General features: G+C 39.6%; 1 protein-coding gene across 3 annotated transcripts in view; it reads right to left on the bottom strand.

The window, feature by feature from the left end:
* The window catches only part of LOC102303956 (cell adhesion molecule 2), a 215,733-nt gene that overhangs the window by 189,978 nt on the left and 2,127 nt on the right, over nucleotides 1–23,628 (bottom strand). The window lies entirely within an intron of this gene.

The raw sequence follows: 23,628 nt of genomic DNA, 5'->3' as shown, positions 1-23,628 counted from the left end.
GCACAGCAAACAATGACACATGCAGCCATGCACAGGTAGGCAACACTACTTACACATACTATGTGCCATGCTTTCAGGGAAACACACACACACACACACACACGGGGAGAGTTTTCCTGAACAGAACAATGGCTGACAAGGATGGATGTTCTGGATTCTAGCTGCTTAAGGATTATGTGAATGGGTCTTCTCAGCACAAGATAAGCCAATAAGACCTTTTCTTGGACAGCATATTTGGGCTGCTGGGATGCGACTTTTAGGAATCCTCTTTCAGTCACACCATCTATGCATCTACCAAAGCTGAGGCTTGCACATATTTGCTGTGAAAATAACGATGCAGAGTAAAGATGTGGCGAGACTAAATGAAAGTGGGGAAATTGAGTAAGAGAGAGAGAGAGACAGAGAGAGAGAGAGGATGAGAGGAGTCAAACGGCTGTATGTGATTTACAGTCAGGCTGGCTGCACATGTCTAACCACTGATATTCAGTAGCCACAGCTCCTGTTACTATTACTTCTGTTTATCTTGTCATATTGGTCAGCTCAAATGAAAATGAGACACTTTTCATTACAGCCTGACACCTCCACGCATTACATTCATTTTCCCCTGTATTATCTGAATCTATGTCAACCATTCATGCAGTCGCTTTTTTACATCCACAATCTCACATGCACTCTATTTCGCTTACACCCCCCTGGCAAAACTTCTCTCTCCCTCATCCTTATCTATTAGCAAAAGTTCCACTTAATAATTATATCTACATCAATACCAGTTTTAACCAGAGTTCAAACAAGTGAGGTCTTTTAATGCAGAAACTGATCAAATAATAAATGTGGATTTTTTTTTTTAGATCAGCTTTTAATAAATAAACAATTATGTTAGGCTAATCTGTAATTGATGGTGTTTTGGCATTGAATTCTCCAGAAATTTAGAAGATGATACCACCAACTAATTCTGATTCGAGCCACCCAACCACCACAGGCTGGAGATTTTAGAGAATTAGAGATGTTAAAGATGCTCTGAGTCCAGTGTTGTCGCTGGTCTGACTAATTCTTAAAACAATAAATATCACCGATTAAAAGTCTGATCGGAACATCTTTACAGCAGATAAGCTTTAATTCCTGCAGCACCAACCTGTAATAGAGGAACAAGCGACATAATGACACAATGTTCCTGTGAGAGAACTGATGATGAAAGTGCCACAAAGAGAGGACTAATTATCCAGATAGAAGGGAAAATTAAACAGGCCGACACATTTACAACACAAAACAGTGAAATATCACAATCAACCTAGCAGATCTTGCTTCCTGTTTTTGGAACAGGAAGCAGATTGTTGTATTCTTTCTGGGTGAATACTCAATCTGAAAAAGGTTTTGGTAGCGCTGTGGCGTAAAATGTTACATTTTTGGGAGTCCAGAACGATTAAATAAAAAATATTGGCTGTAATAGTTACACCTGCTATTACTGTACCAAGATATGTCTACCATTTGAGAGCATCACAACATTTCTGGTGCACATGGGAACAGTACCATGTAGGACATAGCTTTCAAACGCTGTTTATCTACTTTAATTTATTTTTTATTTTTTTAGGCCTGCCATTTCTTTTTTTCCTGCTCTTCTTTTTTTCTGTACACATTTCACACTATATCGAGATATGGCAAGTTTGTGGCTAATAGCTCTCTGGACATTACTTTGTTGGTAAAAAAGAAAAGAAAAATATATATATATATATTAGATATATAATTGCCTTTCGGAATATGTTACCTTTTGCATTTCTCAAAGATTCAACAAAAAACTGCTAAAATTATGCATTTTACCAGGCTGCAAGTAACAAAGAGGCTAGAAATGAGTTTAAAATTGTTTCTTTACTAAATTGTTTGATATGTGCAGAAACATCACTGGTTCATCCTCTGAGCTAGATAGCTAAGTTTTAAATGGCTTAACAAATAAAAATACATTTCTGTAAAATTGGTCAGAAGCTGGGCGGCTGTAGCTCAGGAGGTAAAGCAGGTCCTCTACTAGTCAGATGGTTGGTGGTTTAACCCCATCTGCTCCAGTCTAAATACTAACCCTAGTGCTATATTAGAACCAGTCGGTTTACTATAAAAGGCCTGGATTGAAAATGAGTGAAAATGCAGCAAATGTCCAAAGAAAAACTTTGAATGTTGGATGGATGACTTTGCACAGTACTGCATGTCAATCACACTGCATGTGTGAGCTGTTCTTTTGATATTCAGTATCTTTGATCTCTTAATAGACATTTTTTTCAAACTGTAAAAGGTTAAGAAGTGAACATCCTTAGTTTTAGGTTTTTCATCACAAACACCCAACTCCTGTTTGCTTTGGAGAAAGAGCAAAGCTTCGTCTCTTTTCAGCTCTGTGTCACAAACAGGGAAATACTCAGCCAGCTGTATTTATATTCATTGCACATGTACCTTTTGTTTAAGAGCAGGTGACTTGTGTTTACTGCTACACAATCTTTTTACAATCCCATCTTGCAACATCTGTTCACATCATTTCAGGTTGGCTAAACTGAAGCCCTGTCTTTATATCATATATTCTATTCTATCAAATGTATAAAAGTATTCACATCATATTTTAAACTCTACAAGCTAATAGGTGATGAAAATTAAACATGTAAGATTTAAGAGGTTCAGTGCCCAAGTGGGCCTTACTTGCCTTTCACTGCTGTAGATGCCTGGAAGTCGTCTGTAAGTCACCCCATGTAAATGAATTTCACAGATTCATTAGACCTGGTGAACAATGTTAATCACCAAAGGAAAAAAATCTTTTCATATTCTAGCAACGACCACATCTTCACTTCATACTTGGATGCTTGAGAAAGCAGAAAAGTAGCACAGTTAGATTTAAGACATTAAAAATGCTTGGAAACACTTTTAAAAGCCCCTGAATCTAGATTGCAAGATGTTGATGGCAGCTTTAATTTAGTTATCTGATTAGGCTCTGGGGAAAGCTCTAATAAGTTGAAATTGCAGCGGGTATGGCTAGAGGCACTGAGTATGACTTTGTGTCGCCACACACCAAAGTGTTTCTCTGCTGTAAAGGCCTTCCATTTATTTGTCATATATCTAATTCAAGACTGCAGAATATGCACTTTTCTGCCATTCTTTCCCTCCTATTTCTTGTTTATGAGGTTTCTTTCATTAGAGTGGCTTTTTAATTACTGTTCCCTCGCTCTTTATGGCCTTGTTTTTTTCTTCTGTTTTTTATCAAAGTACTTCTTTGATAGTTTTATAAGTTGCACCACTGGCTGTGTGGTAAGCAGATTAATAGGAGAGTAATGTCATTAAAATGGTAATGTGTAGACTTGGGCGAGATGCTGAAAACAATAATACTCCATTTGATTAATGACACTCCAAAGCATGAGCATGCACAATAAATGTAAACGCACACAAACAAACAAACAAACCACACACACACACACACAAACAAACACAACACACACACAACACACACACACACACACACACACACACACACACACTCCAGTGATTTGATTTTTCCTCAAACAAACTTTTTTCCATTTTAAAATTTTCATGTTTGATGCTTATGTTTCATTTTTCATTTCAGATTCATTTATATGGCATATCCCTTTTAGGCAAAGCACTTTTCATCTTGCTTTTTATTCCCACACACTCTCATGGATGTCACTAAACTAGCATGAATGGCACTTGGCTAACCATGCAATTTGTGTTTCAGCATCTTGCCTAAGGACACTTCGATATGTGGGTAGGAGGAGACAGGGATAAAACCACCAACTATGTGATTAATGGACAACATTCCCTAATGTGTGAGACTATATTTATTTTTGAATATTTTCAAATTCTAGGTTTACTTTAGCAAGTAAATAAACACAATTGAATCTCACTTTCATTTAATTTTACTACTATAAAGGGGGGGAAGCCAACCGGTCTCAGTTACCACTGGTTTGTGGAAAATTTCTCTTCTCCAACTCATAAAACCCAAAGTGACATATGTGAAAAAGAGAAAAAAGTCAAATAAAAATAAGACAAACTACAAAGAAGACAACTTAAAAAGAATCAGTAGCCATCCATCATTGCTGTTGTTTCACCAGATCATTTTTATAGACACGTAAAAGCACACAACAGGGGTTATTGCTCTAAAATAGTATGAAATTTCTATTTAAGTTTTAGTAAATGTGTAGGAAAAATATCTCTTACCGTGTTTCTCTAATCTGAAAATGCATTTTATTTTTATTTTTGCCGGTGATGCTGCCTTAACAGTAAGAACTGTTTTGGATTTGAAGTATCTGAAGTAAGATAGTTCTGAAAAGTCAGGGCACTAGCAGTGCACTGCAGTGGTGAGTCCTATGGGACGGGGAGCATGAATGTTAACGTTTTTATTGTATAATCTTGCTTTTGGTTCAGTGTTTTTCTTTCTGGTCAGGGATCGAATGAAGACACAGTAGGGTACTGAGAAAAGAATGACTGCATCTAAATTTGTGTCCAACGTGTTCTGATCTTTATATAAACACACAGTTTCTGGTGTCGTTTCTTTGGTACATGAATAAAGTGAGTGAAAGGTAAATTGAGAAATACTCTAGGAGATATTTGTTATGCACCAGATAATTAGGACTTAAATTACAATGTATTTAAAGCTCCTAGGGGAAAGAAATATATGCCTTGTTTTCTAAACATTAATGGTTAGGTGATTATGTTTAAACCACACATATAAACAGTGGAGTCGAGTTTTTAAATTATAATGTAAGGGTTTTAAAATACTTGTTCATCAGGCAGCATTAGAGAAAGAAATTGTGCACAAGCACACACACACACACGATATAAAACAGCACAATAGTGGTGGAGATGTCATTATAAAATGCTGTTGTGGATGCTTTTCTAATGAAATGTGGAGCTGTCTGTGCAATGTCTATGCAATCCACGGTTTCCAACCAACCAAGGACACAGAGTGAGTGAAATCAAAACAAAGACAGAAAGGGAGTAGAGAATAGGTAGTTCAGAGAGACTGATTATTTTTAAAAGAAATGAAAAGGATTGATTTATAGCATCTTTTGGTTTTCAAAACTAGGGATGTGCAGACATGGTATAAGCCAGTATTTGCCATACTTGCAACTAAGATGGCAGTCATCAGTCTGTTGTGTCCCATCACTCCTTATTTCTGGGATTGAGTGCAAAGACTTTGTATGATTGATTTTCTACTCATGATACGACTTACTGTGTTTCCCTCTTACAACATGGGGAATAAAAGACAAAAATACGTAAGTAATGGCTATTTGCCAAACTGATATTTTAAACATTGGCGTCACCCCCAAATTTCACAAACAGAGCATCCTATTCAAAGCCTCGCTTGGGCTTTAAAGACCTTGATAAATAGGCTAGGTGAAAAATCACATGCATTTTCCAAAAAACTCTCATATATATTGACAACCATAGTAATGCTATTCTCTATGGTTTTTTTTTACTTGAGCAGTATCCACACTTTCCTGGAAATCTGATTTAGTGTCTCTTCTGCAAACCAAACAGATGCCACTTTGGAAGAACTGCATTCAAAGTCATCATGAAGTTTAGCAGCAGGGATTGTTTTACTTGTGCTACACACCCTGGCCTCCACTTCATTTCTTACCTGGCTCCAACATATAGGGCATGTTACTTGCCGTCTGTAGCTAATGTTAAAAAAAGAAGAAGAAGAAAATTCCATGAAATGTCCATAAAAGCCGCCAATTTAATATACAATGCTGGTTCCTACAAATGGGGTTATCCAGTACCAGCAACCTGCGTATGTGCATCTGTGGGCGTTTATTGGTGCAAATAGGAAACAGCTGGCAAATAATCAAATAATGACCAACAGTGACAGATAAAGGGAATTTAGGGTTTCTCCCAGTCTTCCAGCATCGAAACAATTCTGCACAGCTATGCCTGCTCAAAATGGCTCTGTGGGAATAAATCTAGCTCCTGGGCTACTGCACTAGATACAGGACAACACCATGTGAGCACAGCCCACACACACTCTAATATGTCTGCTTCGCTGTGTTTTTCTAAAAAATATAAGTGAGTATGCATTGGATCATTTAATTCAATCCATTATTACAATACACAGGGTATACAAACACAAGTCACAAAGTAAAAACAAAAAACTAATTCTCAAACAGACTGTACATTTTTTTATGGATTTTAAACAGAGACCTCAGGGTGCCTGGAAGAGGGGGTTGATGCTTTACAGCCAGGACAGCATGAGTGGGAGGTAGTCTCTCATCACTTAACAGGCCTGGGCCCTTACAGACAGCACTCCGTTCGTCAGCCTGTCAGAGGTCCAAAGCTGACCCTGCAGAACCCCTTTGGCTCTGGCTAACAGCGCGCCAAGAGGCTGAGGAAAACGGCAAATCCAGAGCCTCAAAGAGGCTTCTGTCTCTGTCGTTACTGGTTAATATCTAACCATTCACCAGTAAATTTCACATAAGGAAGCACTTAAGAGGACACTCACACATGAGGCAGTCACAAAGAAGAGAAAAGACCCTTTCAAATACATTAAGTATTTGCGGGTATTATTTATCTATACATCTTGTTTGACAGTGCGCTTTCACTGATTGGTGATATGGGCACATAAACAAACATAAACAAAGACATAACACAAATCCTGTGCGCTGGCGTTCGGTTACTTTGCACTATACTGTGCCGTAGGCTTGGAGTCATGCTACATTTGAGGCACAACAAAAATAGAATGTGACTAAAAGAAAGCCAAACAATATCAGCCTCCAAACCACAACTGTGCCCGTAGCAAGGGAGAATGACATGTCTGAGCACTTGCATACATGCACGCGCACGCACACACGCACACACACAAATACTGCTCTGTAAGAACAAAAGACGGGAGGGTGAAAAGAGTGCAATGCCACATCAGCAAATACACCCCAGCATGCCAAAAATGTTACACGTGACCTTGGTCAAAGGTGTGCACCTGTGGGCGTGTGAGATCCACGCTGATTACATCTGACCTGCATGTGGCTGAGACACTGACATGGGTTGAGATCAGAAAGACACCAGCAGCTGAGAGCAAGAATTATATGTGTTCGGTGAGTAATATGTATATAAGTATAATTCACAAGTGTTTTTTAATTGTTGTGTTTTTTGAAATATCCCAGCAGCAATAGTAAGCTAAAAGAAAATGTGTATATATGAGAATTTCTTTTAAAGTGGGTTAACGAAATGTTAAAAAGGAAAGCTATTTCTAGCATCTGCATAATGCATATGAAAATGCCATTAAATATAAGGGTATACATTAATTCAGTTATAAATTCTGTTATGGTTATAAAAATATATGTATATGTCTGAATTAGATGTTGGCAGCACATGCCTCTGCTGATGACTATTCTCTGCTGCACTGGCAGAAGTAAATCTATTAAAAACCAAACACTGTACAGCTTTCAAAAGCTTTGGCCAAGGCACCCTAGACTAAAACAGATGTGATTTAAAGACAAATACAAAATGCGGAAAATCAGTCTGACAATCTGATCAGCACAGACCGGACTATTGTATCCACAGAATCTTCACAACACTGATTTCGAACTGGGCAAAATGATCGCTTGCGGTATGTTAAAAGTTGTCACGGTTTCATCTTTACTAACAAAGTCACGGTTTCCTTGGATTGATTCGTCAATTGTGAAAGAAGCTCGCGGCAACCACTTCACAACCTGCTACAAATGTATGATGCATAGCAATGTGGTAGTGGGTGGGAGCGGGTGGTTGGATAAGGAGCAAGGGGCTAAGGGACGATGTGGGTGTGAACTGCAGAAGCAAGTTTCTAATCAATCCAGGGATGTATGTTATCTTCCATTGTTTTCCCTGGAGGGGTTCTAGTAAGCTGTGTACTGTAGGAGCAAAAGACCACTTATGGCCACTCTATAATAGCGGGGTTTATGTGAGGCTGAAAAGTAGATGAAGCCCAGGGCACGCACACATACACACACACACACACAATCAGAGGGGCCCCTCGTTACTCATGCATGACCAGTCCATAATGCACTTCTGCGCTTTCACTCACCGTTGGCAGGACAACAGAATTACTGAGAAAAAGGATTTGGGAAGGCAGAATTTGCCAAGACTGTGGGAACAGCCAGATTCCTTCTTATACCACAAAAGATGGAGGGCGAGCTGCTCAACTCTCTCATTCTCTGATACAAACTTTCAGAGCAATGAAAGTATTATCCTTGTATCACCTTCTTTTCCTGAGCCCGGTGCAGCAGTGAAAGTACTTTTCCGCTTGGATTGCATGCAAAACATTTGCACATAAAAAGGTTGGTTAAATGGAAATTACACAAGTAAAACATGGAAGTGTGTCTGGGAAACAGAAAATGATGCAAAATGATTGCACCTGCAAGTCATATAGTTTTAGCTATGTGTAAATACGTGCGTGTGTGTGTGTGTGTGTGTGTGTGTGTGTGTGTGTGTGTTTGTGTGCTTTTGTGTGTGTGTGTGTGTGTGTGTGTGTGTGTGTGTGTGTCTATGCGTGCCAAGTTTTCAGCTCTGGCTGAGCATTGATCGGTCTATCTCCCTACAAAGCAGATGTGAGCAGACAACTAATGGAAGAGCTAGCCTCAATTAGCCCACTGACTGATGGGAAATGTGATTTCATTTAGTTGTCACTACAGAGACTGTAAACAAGTCATGTTGCCCTGCCAGGAGACATGGCAAAAGGAAGCAGACGTACACAGTGAGACAGACAGGAAGAGGGGTTACGTTAGAAAGATGAAGAATCCCTCTTCGTTTCTTGATAGCTGTGACTACATCAGTGTGTGTGTTAAAAATCTGATGCAGTGTCACCACTTTAAATACAACCTTTCATTCAATGGCCATTACATAAAACGTCCAGATAAACTGATCGAGAGCTTTAGACATTTAAAACTGAGATTTTAAAAAGGGCAATTTTCTCGCCTGATTATGATTTCAGATTTTTTTTCCTTGTGTGACATTTACTGTGGCCTTTACTAATTTGTGCCACGTTTGATTTTCTTTCTGACATACATGATACAAACAAAAATATGTTTTCTCCAATGCTAAACTTTTTTTAAAAAATGTGTTTTTCATAATAACAAAATTTAAAAAAGAAGTTATTAAACGTCAGAATTTCCAGGTGTCAGCTTAGCTTCCGGTATGAGCTGATGATTACATGCCACAATATGCTTTCCTGTCTGGTCTCCACTTTCCTATGTAATAAATACAAATAATGATAATAATAATAATAATAATGAAAAAAAATGAGTTGCCGTACACCCACCTGTGTTTACCTGACATATTTTACCTTACTAAAAAAAAGCAGGCACAGCAGATTTATATAAAAATCGTTATCAATTCACCAGTTAACAAGACATCAGCAATCTTCTCTTTTCTCATCTCCATAACTATTCTACTAACTGATTTGAAGCTTTGCTTATACTGAGGCTGCTGGCTTGTGGCTAGCTCCGAGTTATGGGTAGCTGTACCTTTAACCACTTTTCCTTTTCCTTTGTTAGGTTGTTTAAGAAGTCTGTGTTCAGCTGGGTGAGGGTGATTTAAATGTCTGAAAAGGTTTATTGTTGCAGGAATGTTCATTGTGGTCGGCGGTTTACTCTGGTGAACTTTGTGTCTTCACTCACAGTGAGGAGCTGCAATGCTAATGACATGTTAGAATGTCATGTCATGTCTATGAGTGTGCATGTTGCACATGAATGGACAGGCTCCTAATTTGATATATGGGTCACTGACCTGTCGGTCACCAGTCCTGGCCACGATCACTGAAAATTGGCTAATTCCAGTCCCTGGCTCATTGGACACGAATTTAAAATGAAGAAATATGTTAGCAGTTAGCATGCTCAAAAGCCAATGAATGGGAACTAAACATATAATCATTTTTTTTGTCACTACAAGGTAGCAGCACATTTGAGTCAATAGTTGCTCAGATGTCATGTTTAATATTATTTTGTTCCTCTACAATTAGCAGCATTCAAATCAAACCATAACCATATCAAAACAAGCAATGACGTGCCCAACTTGCATCATTTTATTGACTAGATAAACAGCTTTCTGTCTTTAAGAAGAATGTGTCATTTCATTTAATGTGGTATAAGATAATCTGAAATGCATTCATGAATTTTCCACACTGTTGGGTGCCTTTTGGTGCTCCAACTATACATTTTGAATTAGATTTCTCAACACCTTCATCTTCTTATCATATTTTAAGTCAAATTCATTAATGCCAATGATATGTTTAAATCTAGGTAGAAGCCAAAATCCAAAAGTTATTTTAGAAAGCTTTAAATACAATTGGTGTTTATAGGCTATATGCATATTGTGCAGTGCAAGACACAAAAATGCCAAGCTGTAAATTATCTAAGCCTTTTGAAATTATTTGAATGCACATAACCTTTAAGCAGCTGAACTGGCCTTGTGCAGATTTAAAGCTCAAGTCTTGCTTTATCCAGGGATAGTCAGATAGAGAACACAAGTGTAAAGGACAAAAAATGAAACCTGGAGAACATAGCTTTGTAGTGTAACAGTTACATCAGTACAGCCTGGGTACATTCTGACAGAAACAGAGCACTGCATGTATACCTCAGAACAAAGAAAATTATATGTCATGGTCTATAAAGAAAACCCTCTATCTATTTTCAGAGACAGTATCCTTGTGGCTTATATCATTATGTGGTCAATGTAGAACACTCATGATGTCACCCCCTTCTTTTCAGCCAGTGTTTTTGTTTCTTTGCTGTAGGCTGGCTGCAAAAGATAAAGCTACTTTAAGGACACAGAGTTCCACTTACGTATTTGACCAGGACAGTGAACCAAAATAGAACAGAAATAACATAATGATATAGCAGACCTTTACGGCTGTGAAGTACCATTTTATCCCGCTAATGCCTATCTGATTGTTAAAGACTTGCTGTGAACTTGTGCAGAAAGTAAAAAAGGTTAGTCACTCAATCAATTTCTGTTAGAGACCTCCTGCAGCTGTTTAAGATACCGCCGTTAGTCTGGAAAACAGTGCTCAAGGCAATCAGAGGCTACACTGAGGAAACTAAAATATGAATAATATTTTGCTCTGTTTACTGTATAAATCAACAAGTGTTATTTAATACGTTTTTGGTACACATAAACTGTACTAACAGGGGACAAATATATACATCGAGGTCACTTTTTACCAGCTGATTATTATGTTTGGATTAGTTTGTGTCATGATCCTGGGTCATTTGATCCAGCGTTTTGAGTTTTAATATATTTTGATGTTTATGGTTTATGTTTAAGTTCATTAGCTAAGTTCATTTCTATTTTGCCTATGTTGCCCTGTTATAGTTTATTAGATTCCCCTTGTGTCTTCACCCCTGTATTTTGCCCTTGATGTGTTTCATGTCCGCATGTCTTATGTTGTCAAGCTCGTGTTGTCAATGTCTGCGTCCATTATGTTTCCTGTTTTATTTTGAAGGGGTCCGTCCCATGTTCATTGTGTTTAGTTTCATTTCCCTTGTGGCGTCATTATGTTCATTCTAATCAGCTGTTTCAGCATTTGTTTCCACTTCCCCTGATCATCTCCTGTGTGCATTTAGTCTGTGTTTTCACTCAATCCTTGCCAGGTCGTCTGTTGAGTTTTCGTCATGTTTCCATGCCTCCATGTTTCCAGGGTTTTTCATGGTCAGGTTTTTTAATCATGTCTTTGTCTCTTATGTTTAGCATTTAGTTTTTCCAAGTTTATTTCTAATTAGTTTTGCCTCAGTGTGCATCCAGCTTTTGTTTAGTATCTTTTCCCAGCCACAAATAAACGGCTTGCCTTTTGTTAAATTATAGTTTTGTTTCAAGTGTCTGCATCTGGATCCTCTTCCTCCCTCCACACGGTGTGCCAGTGCAAACCTTGACAGTTTGTGCACAAACTATTGCGAATATTCTGTGCACATACTTAGGACATAGTTACAGTTGGAAAGATATTCACAAATTCAAACATCACAGATAAATAACCTCTAAGTGAAAGATCATAAAAACATTAATGAGTTCAGTGTTTTAATGAAGGAATGAATCATTCTCTCAACAAAACACTGGTACCAAAACACTGGCGTCTGTATCGTCATTTCCAACAGCTGCCCAGATTTTCACTAGGCTGCTCTGCTCGTACTGTAACACATAATTTGAGACTAACAGCAAACTTGGCACACAGGTACATCTTAGGTCCATGAAGGTTCTTATCTAAATCAGATATTGTCTCATCGTGTTGCCTAGCAACCACCTACCAGTGTTAAAATGACCCATTTGTAGCATCATGCTCTGATATCACCATCAAAAAGCATTTGCATCATTTCAATAGCGATAAAATTTAATGTATATCCACAAAACATTCAGTATGCTTGACATATTATGGCGCCATTGCGTTGCCTAGACTAAACACACAGTCTATAATCACAGATGAAACAATACTATAACATGGGCACACATTAGTTCTGAGAAACCTGAAACATCCCTAAATAGTAAACTTGGCCTGACTCTGGTGAGTATGGGTCCTACAAATAAAAACAAAAGACAAAACAAAACTGGTCTGCAGCCACAAGATGACTACCACAAGACAAGTGGACAGGCGACTACCTACACAGCGCAACATCAAGATGCGATAAAAATAATCTAAAAACTTCAAACCTTTGTTAGGAACACCTTTTTGTTATTTTTACCTCTTTTTGTCCTCCCAGGTTTAATAGCTGTGAATCTATCAAAAAGGCCCAATTAAAGTAGAATCACTAATCAGATGGGTATGTCTCTTACTCAACTGTCCAGATGTCACTTGCTGAATAAATGGCTGCTTTACATTGCTCTTTTGCTTTTGTCAACCAGTCTCCAGGCAGCAGTCTATGGAGATTATAAATGAGAAAGAAAGTCTTAAAATAACTATTAATTATTAATGATTATTAACTATTAACACACCTAATTATACACTATGTGCCACAGTATATAAATATCCAGTGGAAGTCACTTCTGTGATAGCCATGATTGAGTGCTCTTTTTTAAGAATAAAATTTAATTGTCACCTCTGTCTCTGGTAAATCAAATTCACAAAATGTGCTCAGAATCCAGTTCACTGCTGTCCAAATTACCTACGGATAACAGCAAAACAAAATCAACTGTAGTTACTCACCACCTTGTGGGTGCTGTAGTAAAACTTTAACGTCTGACAAGGACATCAACATAAATTTTCCCAAACTTCACAGCTTCTTTAATTCGGTCACAGGATCTGCATTGCCATTGGTATGCAGTTTCCACTACACTGCAAAACTCAGCGGTGCTTGTTAAAACACTTTTCATATCTACGCAAGTGCAATGAATGGTGTCTGACAAGGGCGCTTGTCAGCCAATTGGAGTATTCTTATAAAGGAAGCACCCTGGCAAGATGAAAGCCAAGGGTGACACTGGAGAGAGTGGTGTCGGGGGTGAGAGAGAAACGAAATATCCAGGAGAGAGATGGTAGAAGAGCGAAAGGAGATGCAAAAAGAGAGACAAAGTAGTGAAGTGAAAACATGTGACACAACTTTCTTTCTCGACTGAAACACATTTACATTGCTGCATTACTAACTGGAGGGCAGCCCAGCAGCTTTCACATCCGGGGGTCTGCATGTTTCATAAAACTATAAGAATGACTGACATCAAAATCTATATGCTATGTGTGTGCTTTGTATGCATTGCTGAAACTTAAATAGAAAAACCAACCTTTTTTTCTGCATTCACATAGCAAAAGTGATACAGACCCTGTGAGGCTCCATCTCTTCATTGTGATATATAATAAATGCGTCAAACTCTTTGTGAATACCACTTGCGTTTGTGAGATGTTGTGCCTGAGTTTAGGTGTTTGAGGACAAGTCTGAAGATGTGTCAAGTCTCATTTCCTGAATATTTCATGCGTGGCTGCTGTTCTTTTTTTGGGGGCTCTCTTATTTTTTCCCCCCCACTGCACTGGGGAATTCCTCTATTCTCCCCTCATCCATCCTGTTACCACCACATCCTCTGAATTCTCACATTGCCTCACCCTCCACCCATTTTGTGTCGCAGGCACTCACAGTGTTTTGCTGTAACCCCCATTCCTGTCTCATGTCATCTTATCATAGTGAGACCTAAAGACAGTGTTGACACAGCAGTGGCCAATAGCATGTCATACAGAACACCAGCCAAGCCACAGGCACAACAAATACTTGCATAGCATCTGAAAACAACCCATCACCTTCCCCTGGTGAATTCTCTGCTGTCTTTGCTTGCGCCTTCCTCCTCGGTTCTGCTTTCTTGTTATCTCTTTTATCGAGGTGGCCTCCTTTGAATGATAAGTACCCACTGGATATCAGGAGAGCTGCTACTTCAGGAGTTATGCTGCTAATTTTGAGAATCGAGCTGGAAAGGGATGAAAGCAATGCAAGCGGTCCAAGCAATCATTCTGTTTGGTGTAGTGTCATACTTTAAAAGGCCCAATTTAATACAAATTAACAAGTAAATGTCTACTTGCTTCGAGTTAATTCAGCCCTAGTCTCTGATACGTCTTGCTTAATTTTTTTTTCTTCCCAAGGATGATATGATTTTTTTTTTTCAAACAGCGCCTTGCTGTGCTGTGCTGTGCCACGCACAGAAATAATGTACCATAATGTCAGTGATTTCAGCATTTCACTTAATTTAAACTGGAAAAGTGGCGTTGATTTTAAATGTCATATTTGCTATCTGTGGGAGGGACATGCCTATACATGCTGCAACGTCTCCTCGTAAACATCATGAATGTGCAAGTAGTGTGCGAATTAGCAGCGCTAGAGTACAAGTGCAAGACTGCAATTAATCAATTGCATGACTATCTTTGACTTATCAGTTTCATTTTACTTACAAGCAGAGCTACATTACGTGGGACATAAGATTACATCAAAGAAAGCACAGGCGCTGACGTCAGGAAAGCGTATCAAAACTGCAGCTTTTGATTAAAGGCTCGAAAATAACGCAATCCCATACGGGCACGAGCATGTAAATCTCAATAAAAACACAAGCAATAAAAAAAATCTATGTAAACTGTACTATTCCTACAGTGTACATTTCTGAGAATCGCCTTAGCTAAGTAAGTTGCTACCATATTCAAATGTTACTCTAAGGGACTTCAGTTTTACAAACATAATGCCTATGAGGTCAAAATGGTGGTACTAGGATTAAAGGCTTCCTTCCCAAGCAAGCTAAACTATGATCACCTGTGTCGAGGAACTAATACAGTCTAAAGATATGGCTTCTTGTCGTTTAGAGGCTCAGAATTAGTGGTCAGTGCATTAAGGCAAAGGCTTAGGATCACCACTTAGTCCTGAACAGTAGGCTACCCCTTACCTCCTCAGTATAACTGTGGTTAACACTGCTTCATTAATACTACTGCGCCTAGAGAGTTCCCTCTCTCTTTCTCTCTCTCTCTCTTTTGTGTGTGCGTCTGTGCAAAGGCGGACACAGTCAGGTGACCAGGATTGGCGTGTGTGTCTGTGTGTGTGAGTCATCTGGTAAGGTTTGAATATTTGCCCCGCTTATGTCTCCATTCACCATTTTTGTCCCCTCTCTCCCACTATCCATCTCAGCTACAGAGTAGCATGATAATGTTGTTCTGAGGGTGCTTCTCAGAGGATTAGCAGAGATTAGCATTAGCTGGTCCATTTGAACTGGATACACATACAGCAGCATTTGCATGCGGGGAAAACGAGTCTAGGATTTTAGCCATAGTACGAATTTAGAGTGGAAGCTAAGGAAGCAGTAAGAAAAGAAGAAACTATACTTTCAAAAAAGGAATATTGCTAAACACGTTCAGTGTCTTGTAAAGCAAACAGTTACCATGAATAAATGGGTTTAATAGCAAAACTGAGAGTTTGCATCAGAAACTGCTCGCTATCTGTGATTCATAGTTTTAATTGTTTGCCTGTGCATTTTGCATCCGGTGTAGTTCAGTCTCTGCAAATATAGAATTTATTTGGATGTGAAATGGTCAGAAAATGCGAGTGCAACGTATTAATCAAATGCTTGGATTGACAAATTTTCTGCTGAAGAGTGCCTCTATCATTGAAATGTCATAAAAACTAAAAATAAAAGACAACTGCCAGAATCCCAACGCACAAATGAAACCCAAATCCATCAAAACCAAATTCACTCCCCAGGTGGGGCTCCGTTTAACATTCGAAACTGTCAGCAAGGCTCTGTGCAGCAACATAAAATTATTCAAACATAAAAATGCAGCACCAGGCTGCTAACTGATTAGATTACACTGTTTGAAAATTGTTTCAAGCACAGCATGTGTACATGTTTATATGTATATTAACATCACTCGCAAATGAGACTCACTAGATTCTAACTACGTGAGAATATTTACCAGCTTCAGTCAGTGGGAGCTTTTGACTGTATAAGAGATGGACGGGGTAATTGAGAGTTCTGTGAGCCAAACAATAATGAGGAAGATAAAGAAGGAATTGAGTTGACTGTGTTTGCCATTTCTCATGATAAGAGATGAGCAGAGCCGGGAAAGGGCTGCAAAAAAAGGGGACCGCTCTGCTTTCCAAAAGAATGCATCTGCTGTATGTCGAACTTGTCTGCTCGTTGTTTTTGCAAAGCACAATGCTTGCTCAACCCAACCGGAGCAAAGTGAGAGAAAAGCAAATAGCTTTAAGATAGGCGGTGAAATTACCCGTAATTGGAGACCATTTAAAAACATAATAACTTCTTTGTTTCCTCAGCAGGAGGTTCAGGGCTGGGGAAGCTTTTTGATTAGAACTGGAGATGAGTTAGCTATAAAACTACTGAGCCAAGCCTTACCCAGATTCATGCAGTGTGTGCGTGTGTGTGTCTGTGCATGTGCTTGAGTTCAGTCTGTCTGCCAAAATGCAAAAATTAATAACTGGATGAAGCAGGATTATTAGGGTCCAGCGATGGTTCGAAAGGGACCAATTGGAAATAAAAATAAATAAATCACCACACTAATTTCCACATGAGGCAGCAGGAACAAGCAAACAGGCTTGTAAAATCTCAGCGCTTCGATGCTAAACGCGAAGTTACGAAAAAATTTAAATGGAGCATGAAAATATGTATTAAAATCCAGCTGGAAACATGCCACAGCATCTTTAACAAAGATGTGTATGTGGTAGCAAATTGTCACTGTTCCACCGAGGAGGATAGTGGAAGTAAGCTTAGGGGTGTGTGCCACTTAGGATGGGGGGAATAATGTTGTGTAGCATATAATGGATTTGCATTGTGGCAAACAGAGACAGATGGCAGAGAGGGGTGCGTGTTTCTGTGTGCTACGTGTTTGCTAGCTTGGACACACACACACACACATAAACACACACACTCGCAACACTGCGTAGCACAATGTGTGCAGAGAAGAAATCCCTAAGGCACATTATGTATGCTGCCGCTCGCTCACCCAAGCCAAGGGTCTCAGTTCATTTGGTTTTTAACTGTTATAAATTGTCTCACTTGACTCCATCTTCCCTCCCCTGTACAACAGGCCTGGAGCAATTTCTACACACAGAGCGGCCAGAGTCTAAACTTAGAAGCCACATAAGATTTTGAAATACTCACAAGCTGGATCCATACTGCTATAGAAACGTATATGACACAGACCCCAGCTGATCTACAGATGTCATACAGTGCGGCCTGTGTATACACAGAGAGCCTATACGTGCATACAAAGATATTCGAATGTCAACATTTACACATATCAAGAAGTGTACCAAGTGCAACGAAGAAAAGTCTTCTTCCAAATGCCCACTTTGCATCTTTTTACAATTGATGTTGATGTGTGTGTTTTGTGTAATTGTGTGTCTGTAAACAGGTGTATGGGCTTATGGTGTAAAATCTTTTTAACCGGATGAAATTTCACACTTGTAGCTCTCAAAAGTAATCACTGAATTACAGCCTTTAAATATAATCTCCAGTTTCACACACATGGACACACACACAGAAACCCATGCACACAAGTACACACAGTCCTCCACTTGTTCTCGGATCTAAAGTCCTGAAATAACAATTTGGTAAAAACTGAGTTAAGGTGATTTACGGTGAAAATACCGATTTGATCTGAGTCTGAGCCAACATCAGGAGATTCTAAGTGAATAACTTTGCTACATTAGATGTGTTTATGAATGGTGATCATGCAAAAGGGTGCTTAATAGCTCCCACAGACTAAATTAAGATGTGAGGAGACCCTCCAGCTGATGATTAGACAAGGGACTAGAAAGTGACTTCTGGCGATAAGACGAATACAAAAAACATACACACTCAAGTGCGCGCACACACAAATAGAGGCGCACATAGCGTCAATTAACATGAACATGTGTCTTTGGGGAATTATATTTCAATTAGCTTTAGCTTTCCTTTGAGACCATAATGGTAAAACAAGTGCATAGTTGTGCAATTGTGGATGTCGTAAATCCTGCTTTTCAATTAGTATCATGTAATACTTCCATATTGTTAATGTATATGCACAAGTTAAGCAGTTAAGGACCAAATTGGTGTTTTGCAGAATATAAAAGAACCATTAAATTAAAATGAAGTACATGCACGGAAAGTTTTATGCAGCTGCCACTAACGCAGCTACATTTTAACGCTGATTTAAAAGTAAATTATAGCAATGAGAAATGATAAAGTGCTGCCATCCATTAAAAAAAATGTAGAATCATCATTAGGAGGAAATGCAAAAAAGGATGCGAGCCATTTAAGGGGTTGCTTTATGAAACAGAAGCAGAGATTGTGAGTGCACCTGTGGGATTCTCCACGGATACAGGTTCATTTCCTGTTTCGACCAGACTATACAAGAAGACAAAAAAGAATTTAGAAAAAAGCCTCAAATCTTTAGCCCTGAAGTTGCATCTCTCTCTCTACCCTATTGTGTTTTGGTCTGCTTCCAAAATGTTTCACCGTTTTTTCCTGTAAACTCTTCCTGACAATTCAGATTTGATGAAAACAAATATGTGTGCACGCGGACAAGGAAAGATGAATCTTTGCCACCAAAAGAGCAGCAATAAAGTGGGAAAAAAAGCCAAGATTTTGAAGCTGCATCCCACGTTGGGTCAATATTATCAGAGCAAATGCAGACCATGAAAACAAGAGATTTGGCAGGTTTTGTTTTTGGTTTTTTTTCCTCCACACTGCCGGGTTTTTGTTTTCACATTTGTACATGTTTATTCACTGTATACAGAAAATATGGCTCTGTGAGTATCTTTCTGTACATAATATGGGCTAACTTTGCTGGCCAAATTATTTTGTCTGTTAGGAACAGAGTCCACAAACAAATAACACCGTCGGGGCACGGCATATAAGTAGGCAAAGTTGAGAAGAAGGAAATCACTCTTACACTCTTACACTGACTCTGGCCCTCTGTGAATTGTGGGAAAAGAAGCTGTCAGATGAAAGAGCACATGGAATAAAATATAAAGAACTTATCAAGGCTCAGAGTTCTCAGACAGGAAACCCTATGATAACCTGAAGAGCACAGTAGGTTAAACTGAAAGCACATCAAATCAGCCCATTCGATTCTGTAAGGTCTTTGTATGTGTGTGAGATTAAGAAAGAAAATAAAGAAGCAGAAAACAATGCAGCTATCTTTAGTTTTCTTTCATTTCTCCTTTACTTTTCACTCTGAATGTTCTTGTACTGTTTTGAGCAAAAGTGAAAAGACACTCTCCCTGCAACACTCTCTGTAGGGAGAGCTTTAATCCAAAAGGTGATTGTGTTTGTGTCTCTTTATTCCATAGTGTTTGAGATTAGTAACACATGGTTTGTCAAAGACTGGAGCTTCAGATTAGCTACTCGCTAATCCTTTGGAATTCACTGCTAATACAGACATCACATATGCAAGCATGCGTACACACAGACACACTAACACCCAATAACGCTGTCTGTCTCCTTCCCGATGGGTGCGCGTGTGATTAATTTTCAGGGTGAGATGATATCTGCTCTCTGTAGTCAGACTCAAACTAAAAGCAGCTAAACACAGAGGTCTGCCTACAAGATGGAATGAAACGGCTAGCCTTAAGTACCTTCACGAGAATGACGCATCATACTGAATCGGTGCTGTGGTCAGAGCAGGCTGATGAACGTCATGCATTGACACAAGCACTTTAGTTCATCTTCTTACTTGTACACATAAAAAGCAGCATTTTAACTTTGAAGAAAAGCCCCATCAGCTGATATGTTAGCTGAGCTCGCACACTTATTTCTCCTACCGGGAGGTCTATTTAGGGTGCAAACTTGCTGTCTGCTGATGCCGCTGCTGCAGCCAAATCCACCTGTGGGCTTGTATTTTCACCATTCTCCACGGAAAGCTGCATTTGATCTCTCCCTTCTCACGCTTTGGGCTGCCTTTAAATTACACTTTGCTTAAGAGATATGAAACACAGCCCTGACACCAAAATACAAATCTACATTTATTCTACACGGATTCACTACAAAGATGTTTATTTGTGAGGGAAAAGGTTTGTTTGGCACTTTCTGTGTTTCAGTTCTCTAACAGCATCATGAGCATATGAATCTACTCGAAAACGTCTGTCAACTGGGTTAATCTAATATACTATTTATTAAAATTAAAATACCACTTATACTACTTCTAAATATGACGTGCTCTTGAACTTCTGCCTGGCAGCATAACTGCAAAGGTTTGTTTTTTGTTAAACATTTACACTTGAAATGTGCAGTGATTAAAAAGACCACAGTATCAGACAGAAAATCATTCAAGACTATTTCTATATTTCAGGTGATAGTCAGCAGGATTTGTAAAACCCTGCATTATAGAATTCAACAAGCTGCGTGTCTGCTTTAAAGCTATTTGATTTGTGCGTTTACCTGCAAAATGGGTCGACCTGGAAGCATTGAACGTACATAAAAAACATCAGCACATATGTCACTGTGTTTAGACATGCAATGAAAGGTAAATGGCATTTATACACCGCTTTTCTAGCTGCATTAAAAGCACATCATACATAAGCCACATTTAATACTTTCTCATTCATATCAATACATTTAATACATACAGCGCTTTCTACTTCACAAACACACAGACACACACTAAGGTTTGAGGTGCGGCATCTTGCCCAAGGACACTTAAAATCACAGACACTCTGTTCTACCTTTGGAACCACAGCCAGCCCATCCTACAGACAGGATGAGTCATGCCACCACTTCATATCTGGAGATACTTAGCAATGGGCACATACTAATTTGGCAATGTTTTCTGCAGTTTTCATCATGACAGAAAGAATTCCACGACTTAAAAAAAAAATCAGTTCATTTTATTTTTGGAATTTTGAGTTGAATTTCAGCATGATAAAGTCCTCTATATAACAAACACTTCTGAAGTTGTGTGGTTTAACAATGACACTCTGTCTGCCTGGCATTGGTGTCTCTGCTGCGTCACTCGGTGTGGGTGCATCCTATTTTGCAGGCTCATATAAATGCCTCAGAGATTTCCACAGACTGGTTTAGTAACTGAGCTATTGGCTAGCACTCTACACACTGGAGGACATTTGCATAAAAACATTTTATTTCGCCCATGTGTCTTACTACATGTGTTTTTGCCACCTCTGAATCTCTGCCATCTGCGACAACATGTGTATTAAGCTTAACAATGCTTGGCCTCCTGCCTCTTCTTGCCTCATTTTATCCCTGTGTTTAAATACAGCAAAAGAGTCTCTGTATTTAACTTATCATAGCTTTGTATTCCCAAGCAAAACCTGTCCACATGCACTGGTTTAGTGATATGGAAACAGTTGGAACAGGTGGCAGGATCACAATGTTTTTTCTTTTTTTTTTCTTCTGGAGCAGTTCTGGAGTGACACATCTCTGCTCTGCCATGAAGAGCGTGTAAGCTCTGAATCTTACTATGTTCCCCTCCAGCCTCCTCCTCCTTTCTGTTTTAACTTTTTTAACACCTGGACTAACAAAAGACTGGCTTTGATCATGGGAAATCCCTTGGCAGAGCAGCAATGAATCCACAGTGGAGCTCCAAGTGTGTGTGTGTACTATGCAATGCACATAGTGCCAGTGTTGCTAGACTGAGTGTTCTCAGTACCGGAGCTTCATAGCCCGGGTAAAAGGTACCGGAGTACACCACATGCGGTTTGCGTCAAAGCATGACCGTGAAAACACACGCACGCACACAGAAGTGGGAGGGAAAGTGCAAGTGAGCACGAAAGACAGAAATCTTGTTTTTCCCGTGTAATCAGTGGCTCTGTAAACACACACACACACACACAAGGCTGCTTGTTATCAGAAGCTTTCCCACGCTGCTGTGGTACAAAGCTCCACACCAGGATGGGAGGATGAAGAGAGGGAGGGATGGACGGAAGTACAGAGGGATGGAGGGTCAGTCTTCAGCAGCTTAGACTCACTGCAGGGATAAACACATCCCTCAGCGGGGGTCTGTATTTAGGGTAGCAAGATCAGAGTTCAAAACAGACAGACTGCCAGGCAGGCAAAGCGACAAGGAACAGACAGAGCAGCAAAGATAAACTAGCATCCAAACAGCAAACAACAACCAGCGCACATATCACACACTTTAGTTGAGGAGATTGCACATTCCTCCTCCACACCTCTGCTCCCACATTACTCTTACATCAACTCCTCTATTCTAGAACATCTCCCTGTTTCTCTGTCACTCGCTGCCTCTATCTCCCCTCGCCTGCTGCTCAGCCCTGAGCGCTTACGTAAGAGACCCATTTGCATAACAGGCTGTTTTCTCTGGCTACGGCATGGGCACATGAAACAGACAGAATAATATGCTAACAACTCGGGCTGTTGGTAAACAACGACCTCCATCACAACATTTCGCGTTCGCACTATATGTGGCGCAGGTCTCGTCGGTGACAGAAATTTAGAGTCTCGGGATCTCTTGATGCCAGCTGGCTTGAGGCCAGAGGGGCTGAAACAGCTGTCATTTACGGAGCGCGCGGATATGTCTTCGGCTTGATAGACTTCATTCAGGTGGAGGCTGAACTGCCTGCTGTGTGAAACCTATGCAATAATAGGCCTTGCACCTAGAGATGACTGTTCAAATCAAGCAGCCTAGCATTATCCTCTTCAGGGTTAGGACGAGAGGGAAAGAGCCTCATGTGAGTGTGTGTGTGGTGGGGAGCCACACATGCAATGAGCTCTGCTGTTGGCGGAATGCTTATGGCTTTGCTTAGGCCTCTTCAAACATAAGCTATAAACATAGGGCACACATTTATAGGAATATATGCAAACACACATACCCATAATCGAATGCACACATACTCACAGAGCATGCCAGCCTTAAGAGAATGAGCAGGAAAAAGAAAGGCTCTGGAACATCAGTAAATCCTGCAATGGAAGCTGTCAGATATACCCTGAGATACCTTATTACAAAGCCATTCATTAAGTCAAGAATTGCTCTAATCATGCGGTTATTAAGAAAGGACTGCTCTCTCTCATTTCGCTCTTATGCACACACACACACGTGCACTTCAAAGAGACAACAACAAATGATCAAGGGAATCAAGCACAAATGCTCTCTTATTTGAGATTTCTCTTTTTCCTCAAGTCAAGATGTCGCTAATTTTGCCTTTCATGTTGATACATTTGCCACGCAGTTCTTCAAATACATCATGATATCATTTGAAACGGGGG

Source organism: Haplochromis burtoni, unplaced genomic scaffold (genome assembly GCF_018398535.1).
Source record: "Haplochromis burtoni strain Fernald_Lab_line unplaced genomic scaffold, NCSU_Asbu1 Contig_570, whole genome shotgun sequence".
In the NCBI taxonomy this organism is placed as follows: Eukaryota; Metazoa; Chordata; class Actinopteri; order Cichliformes; family Cichlidae; genus Haplochromis; species Haplochromis burtoni.
Note: the sequence above shows the minus strand (reverse complement) of the source record. Positions and strands in the feature narration are given on the sequence as shown.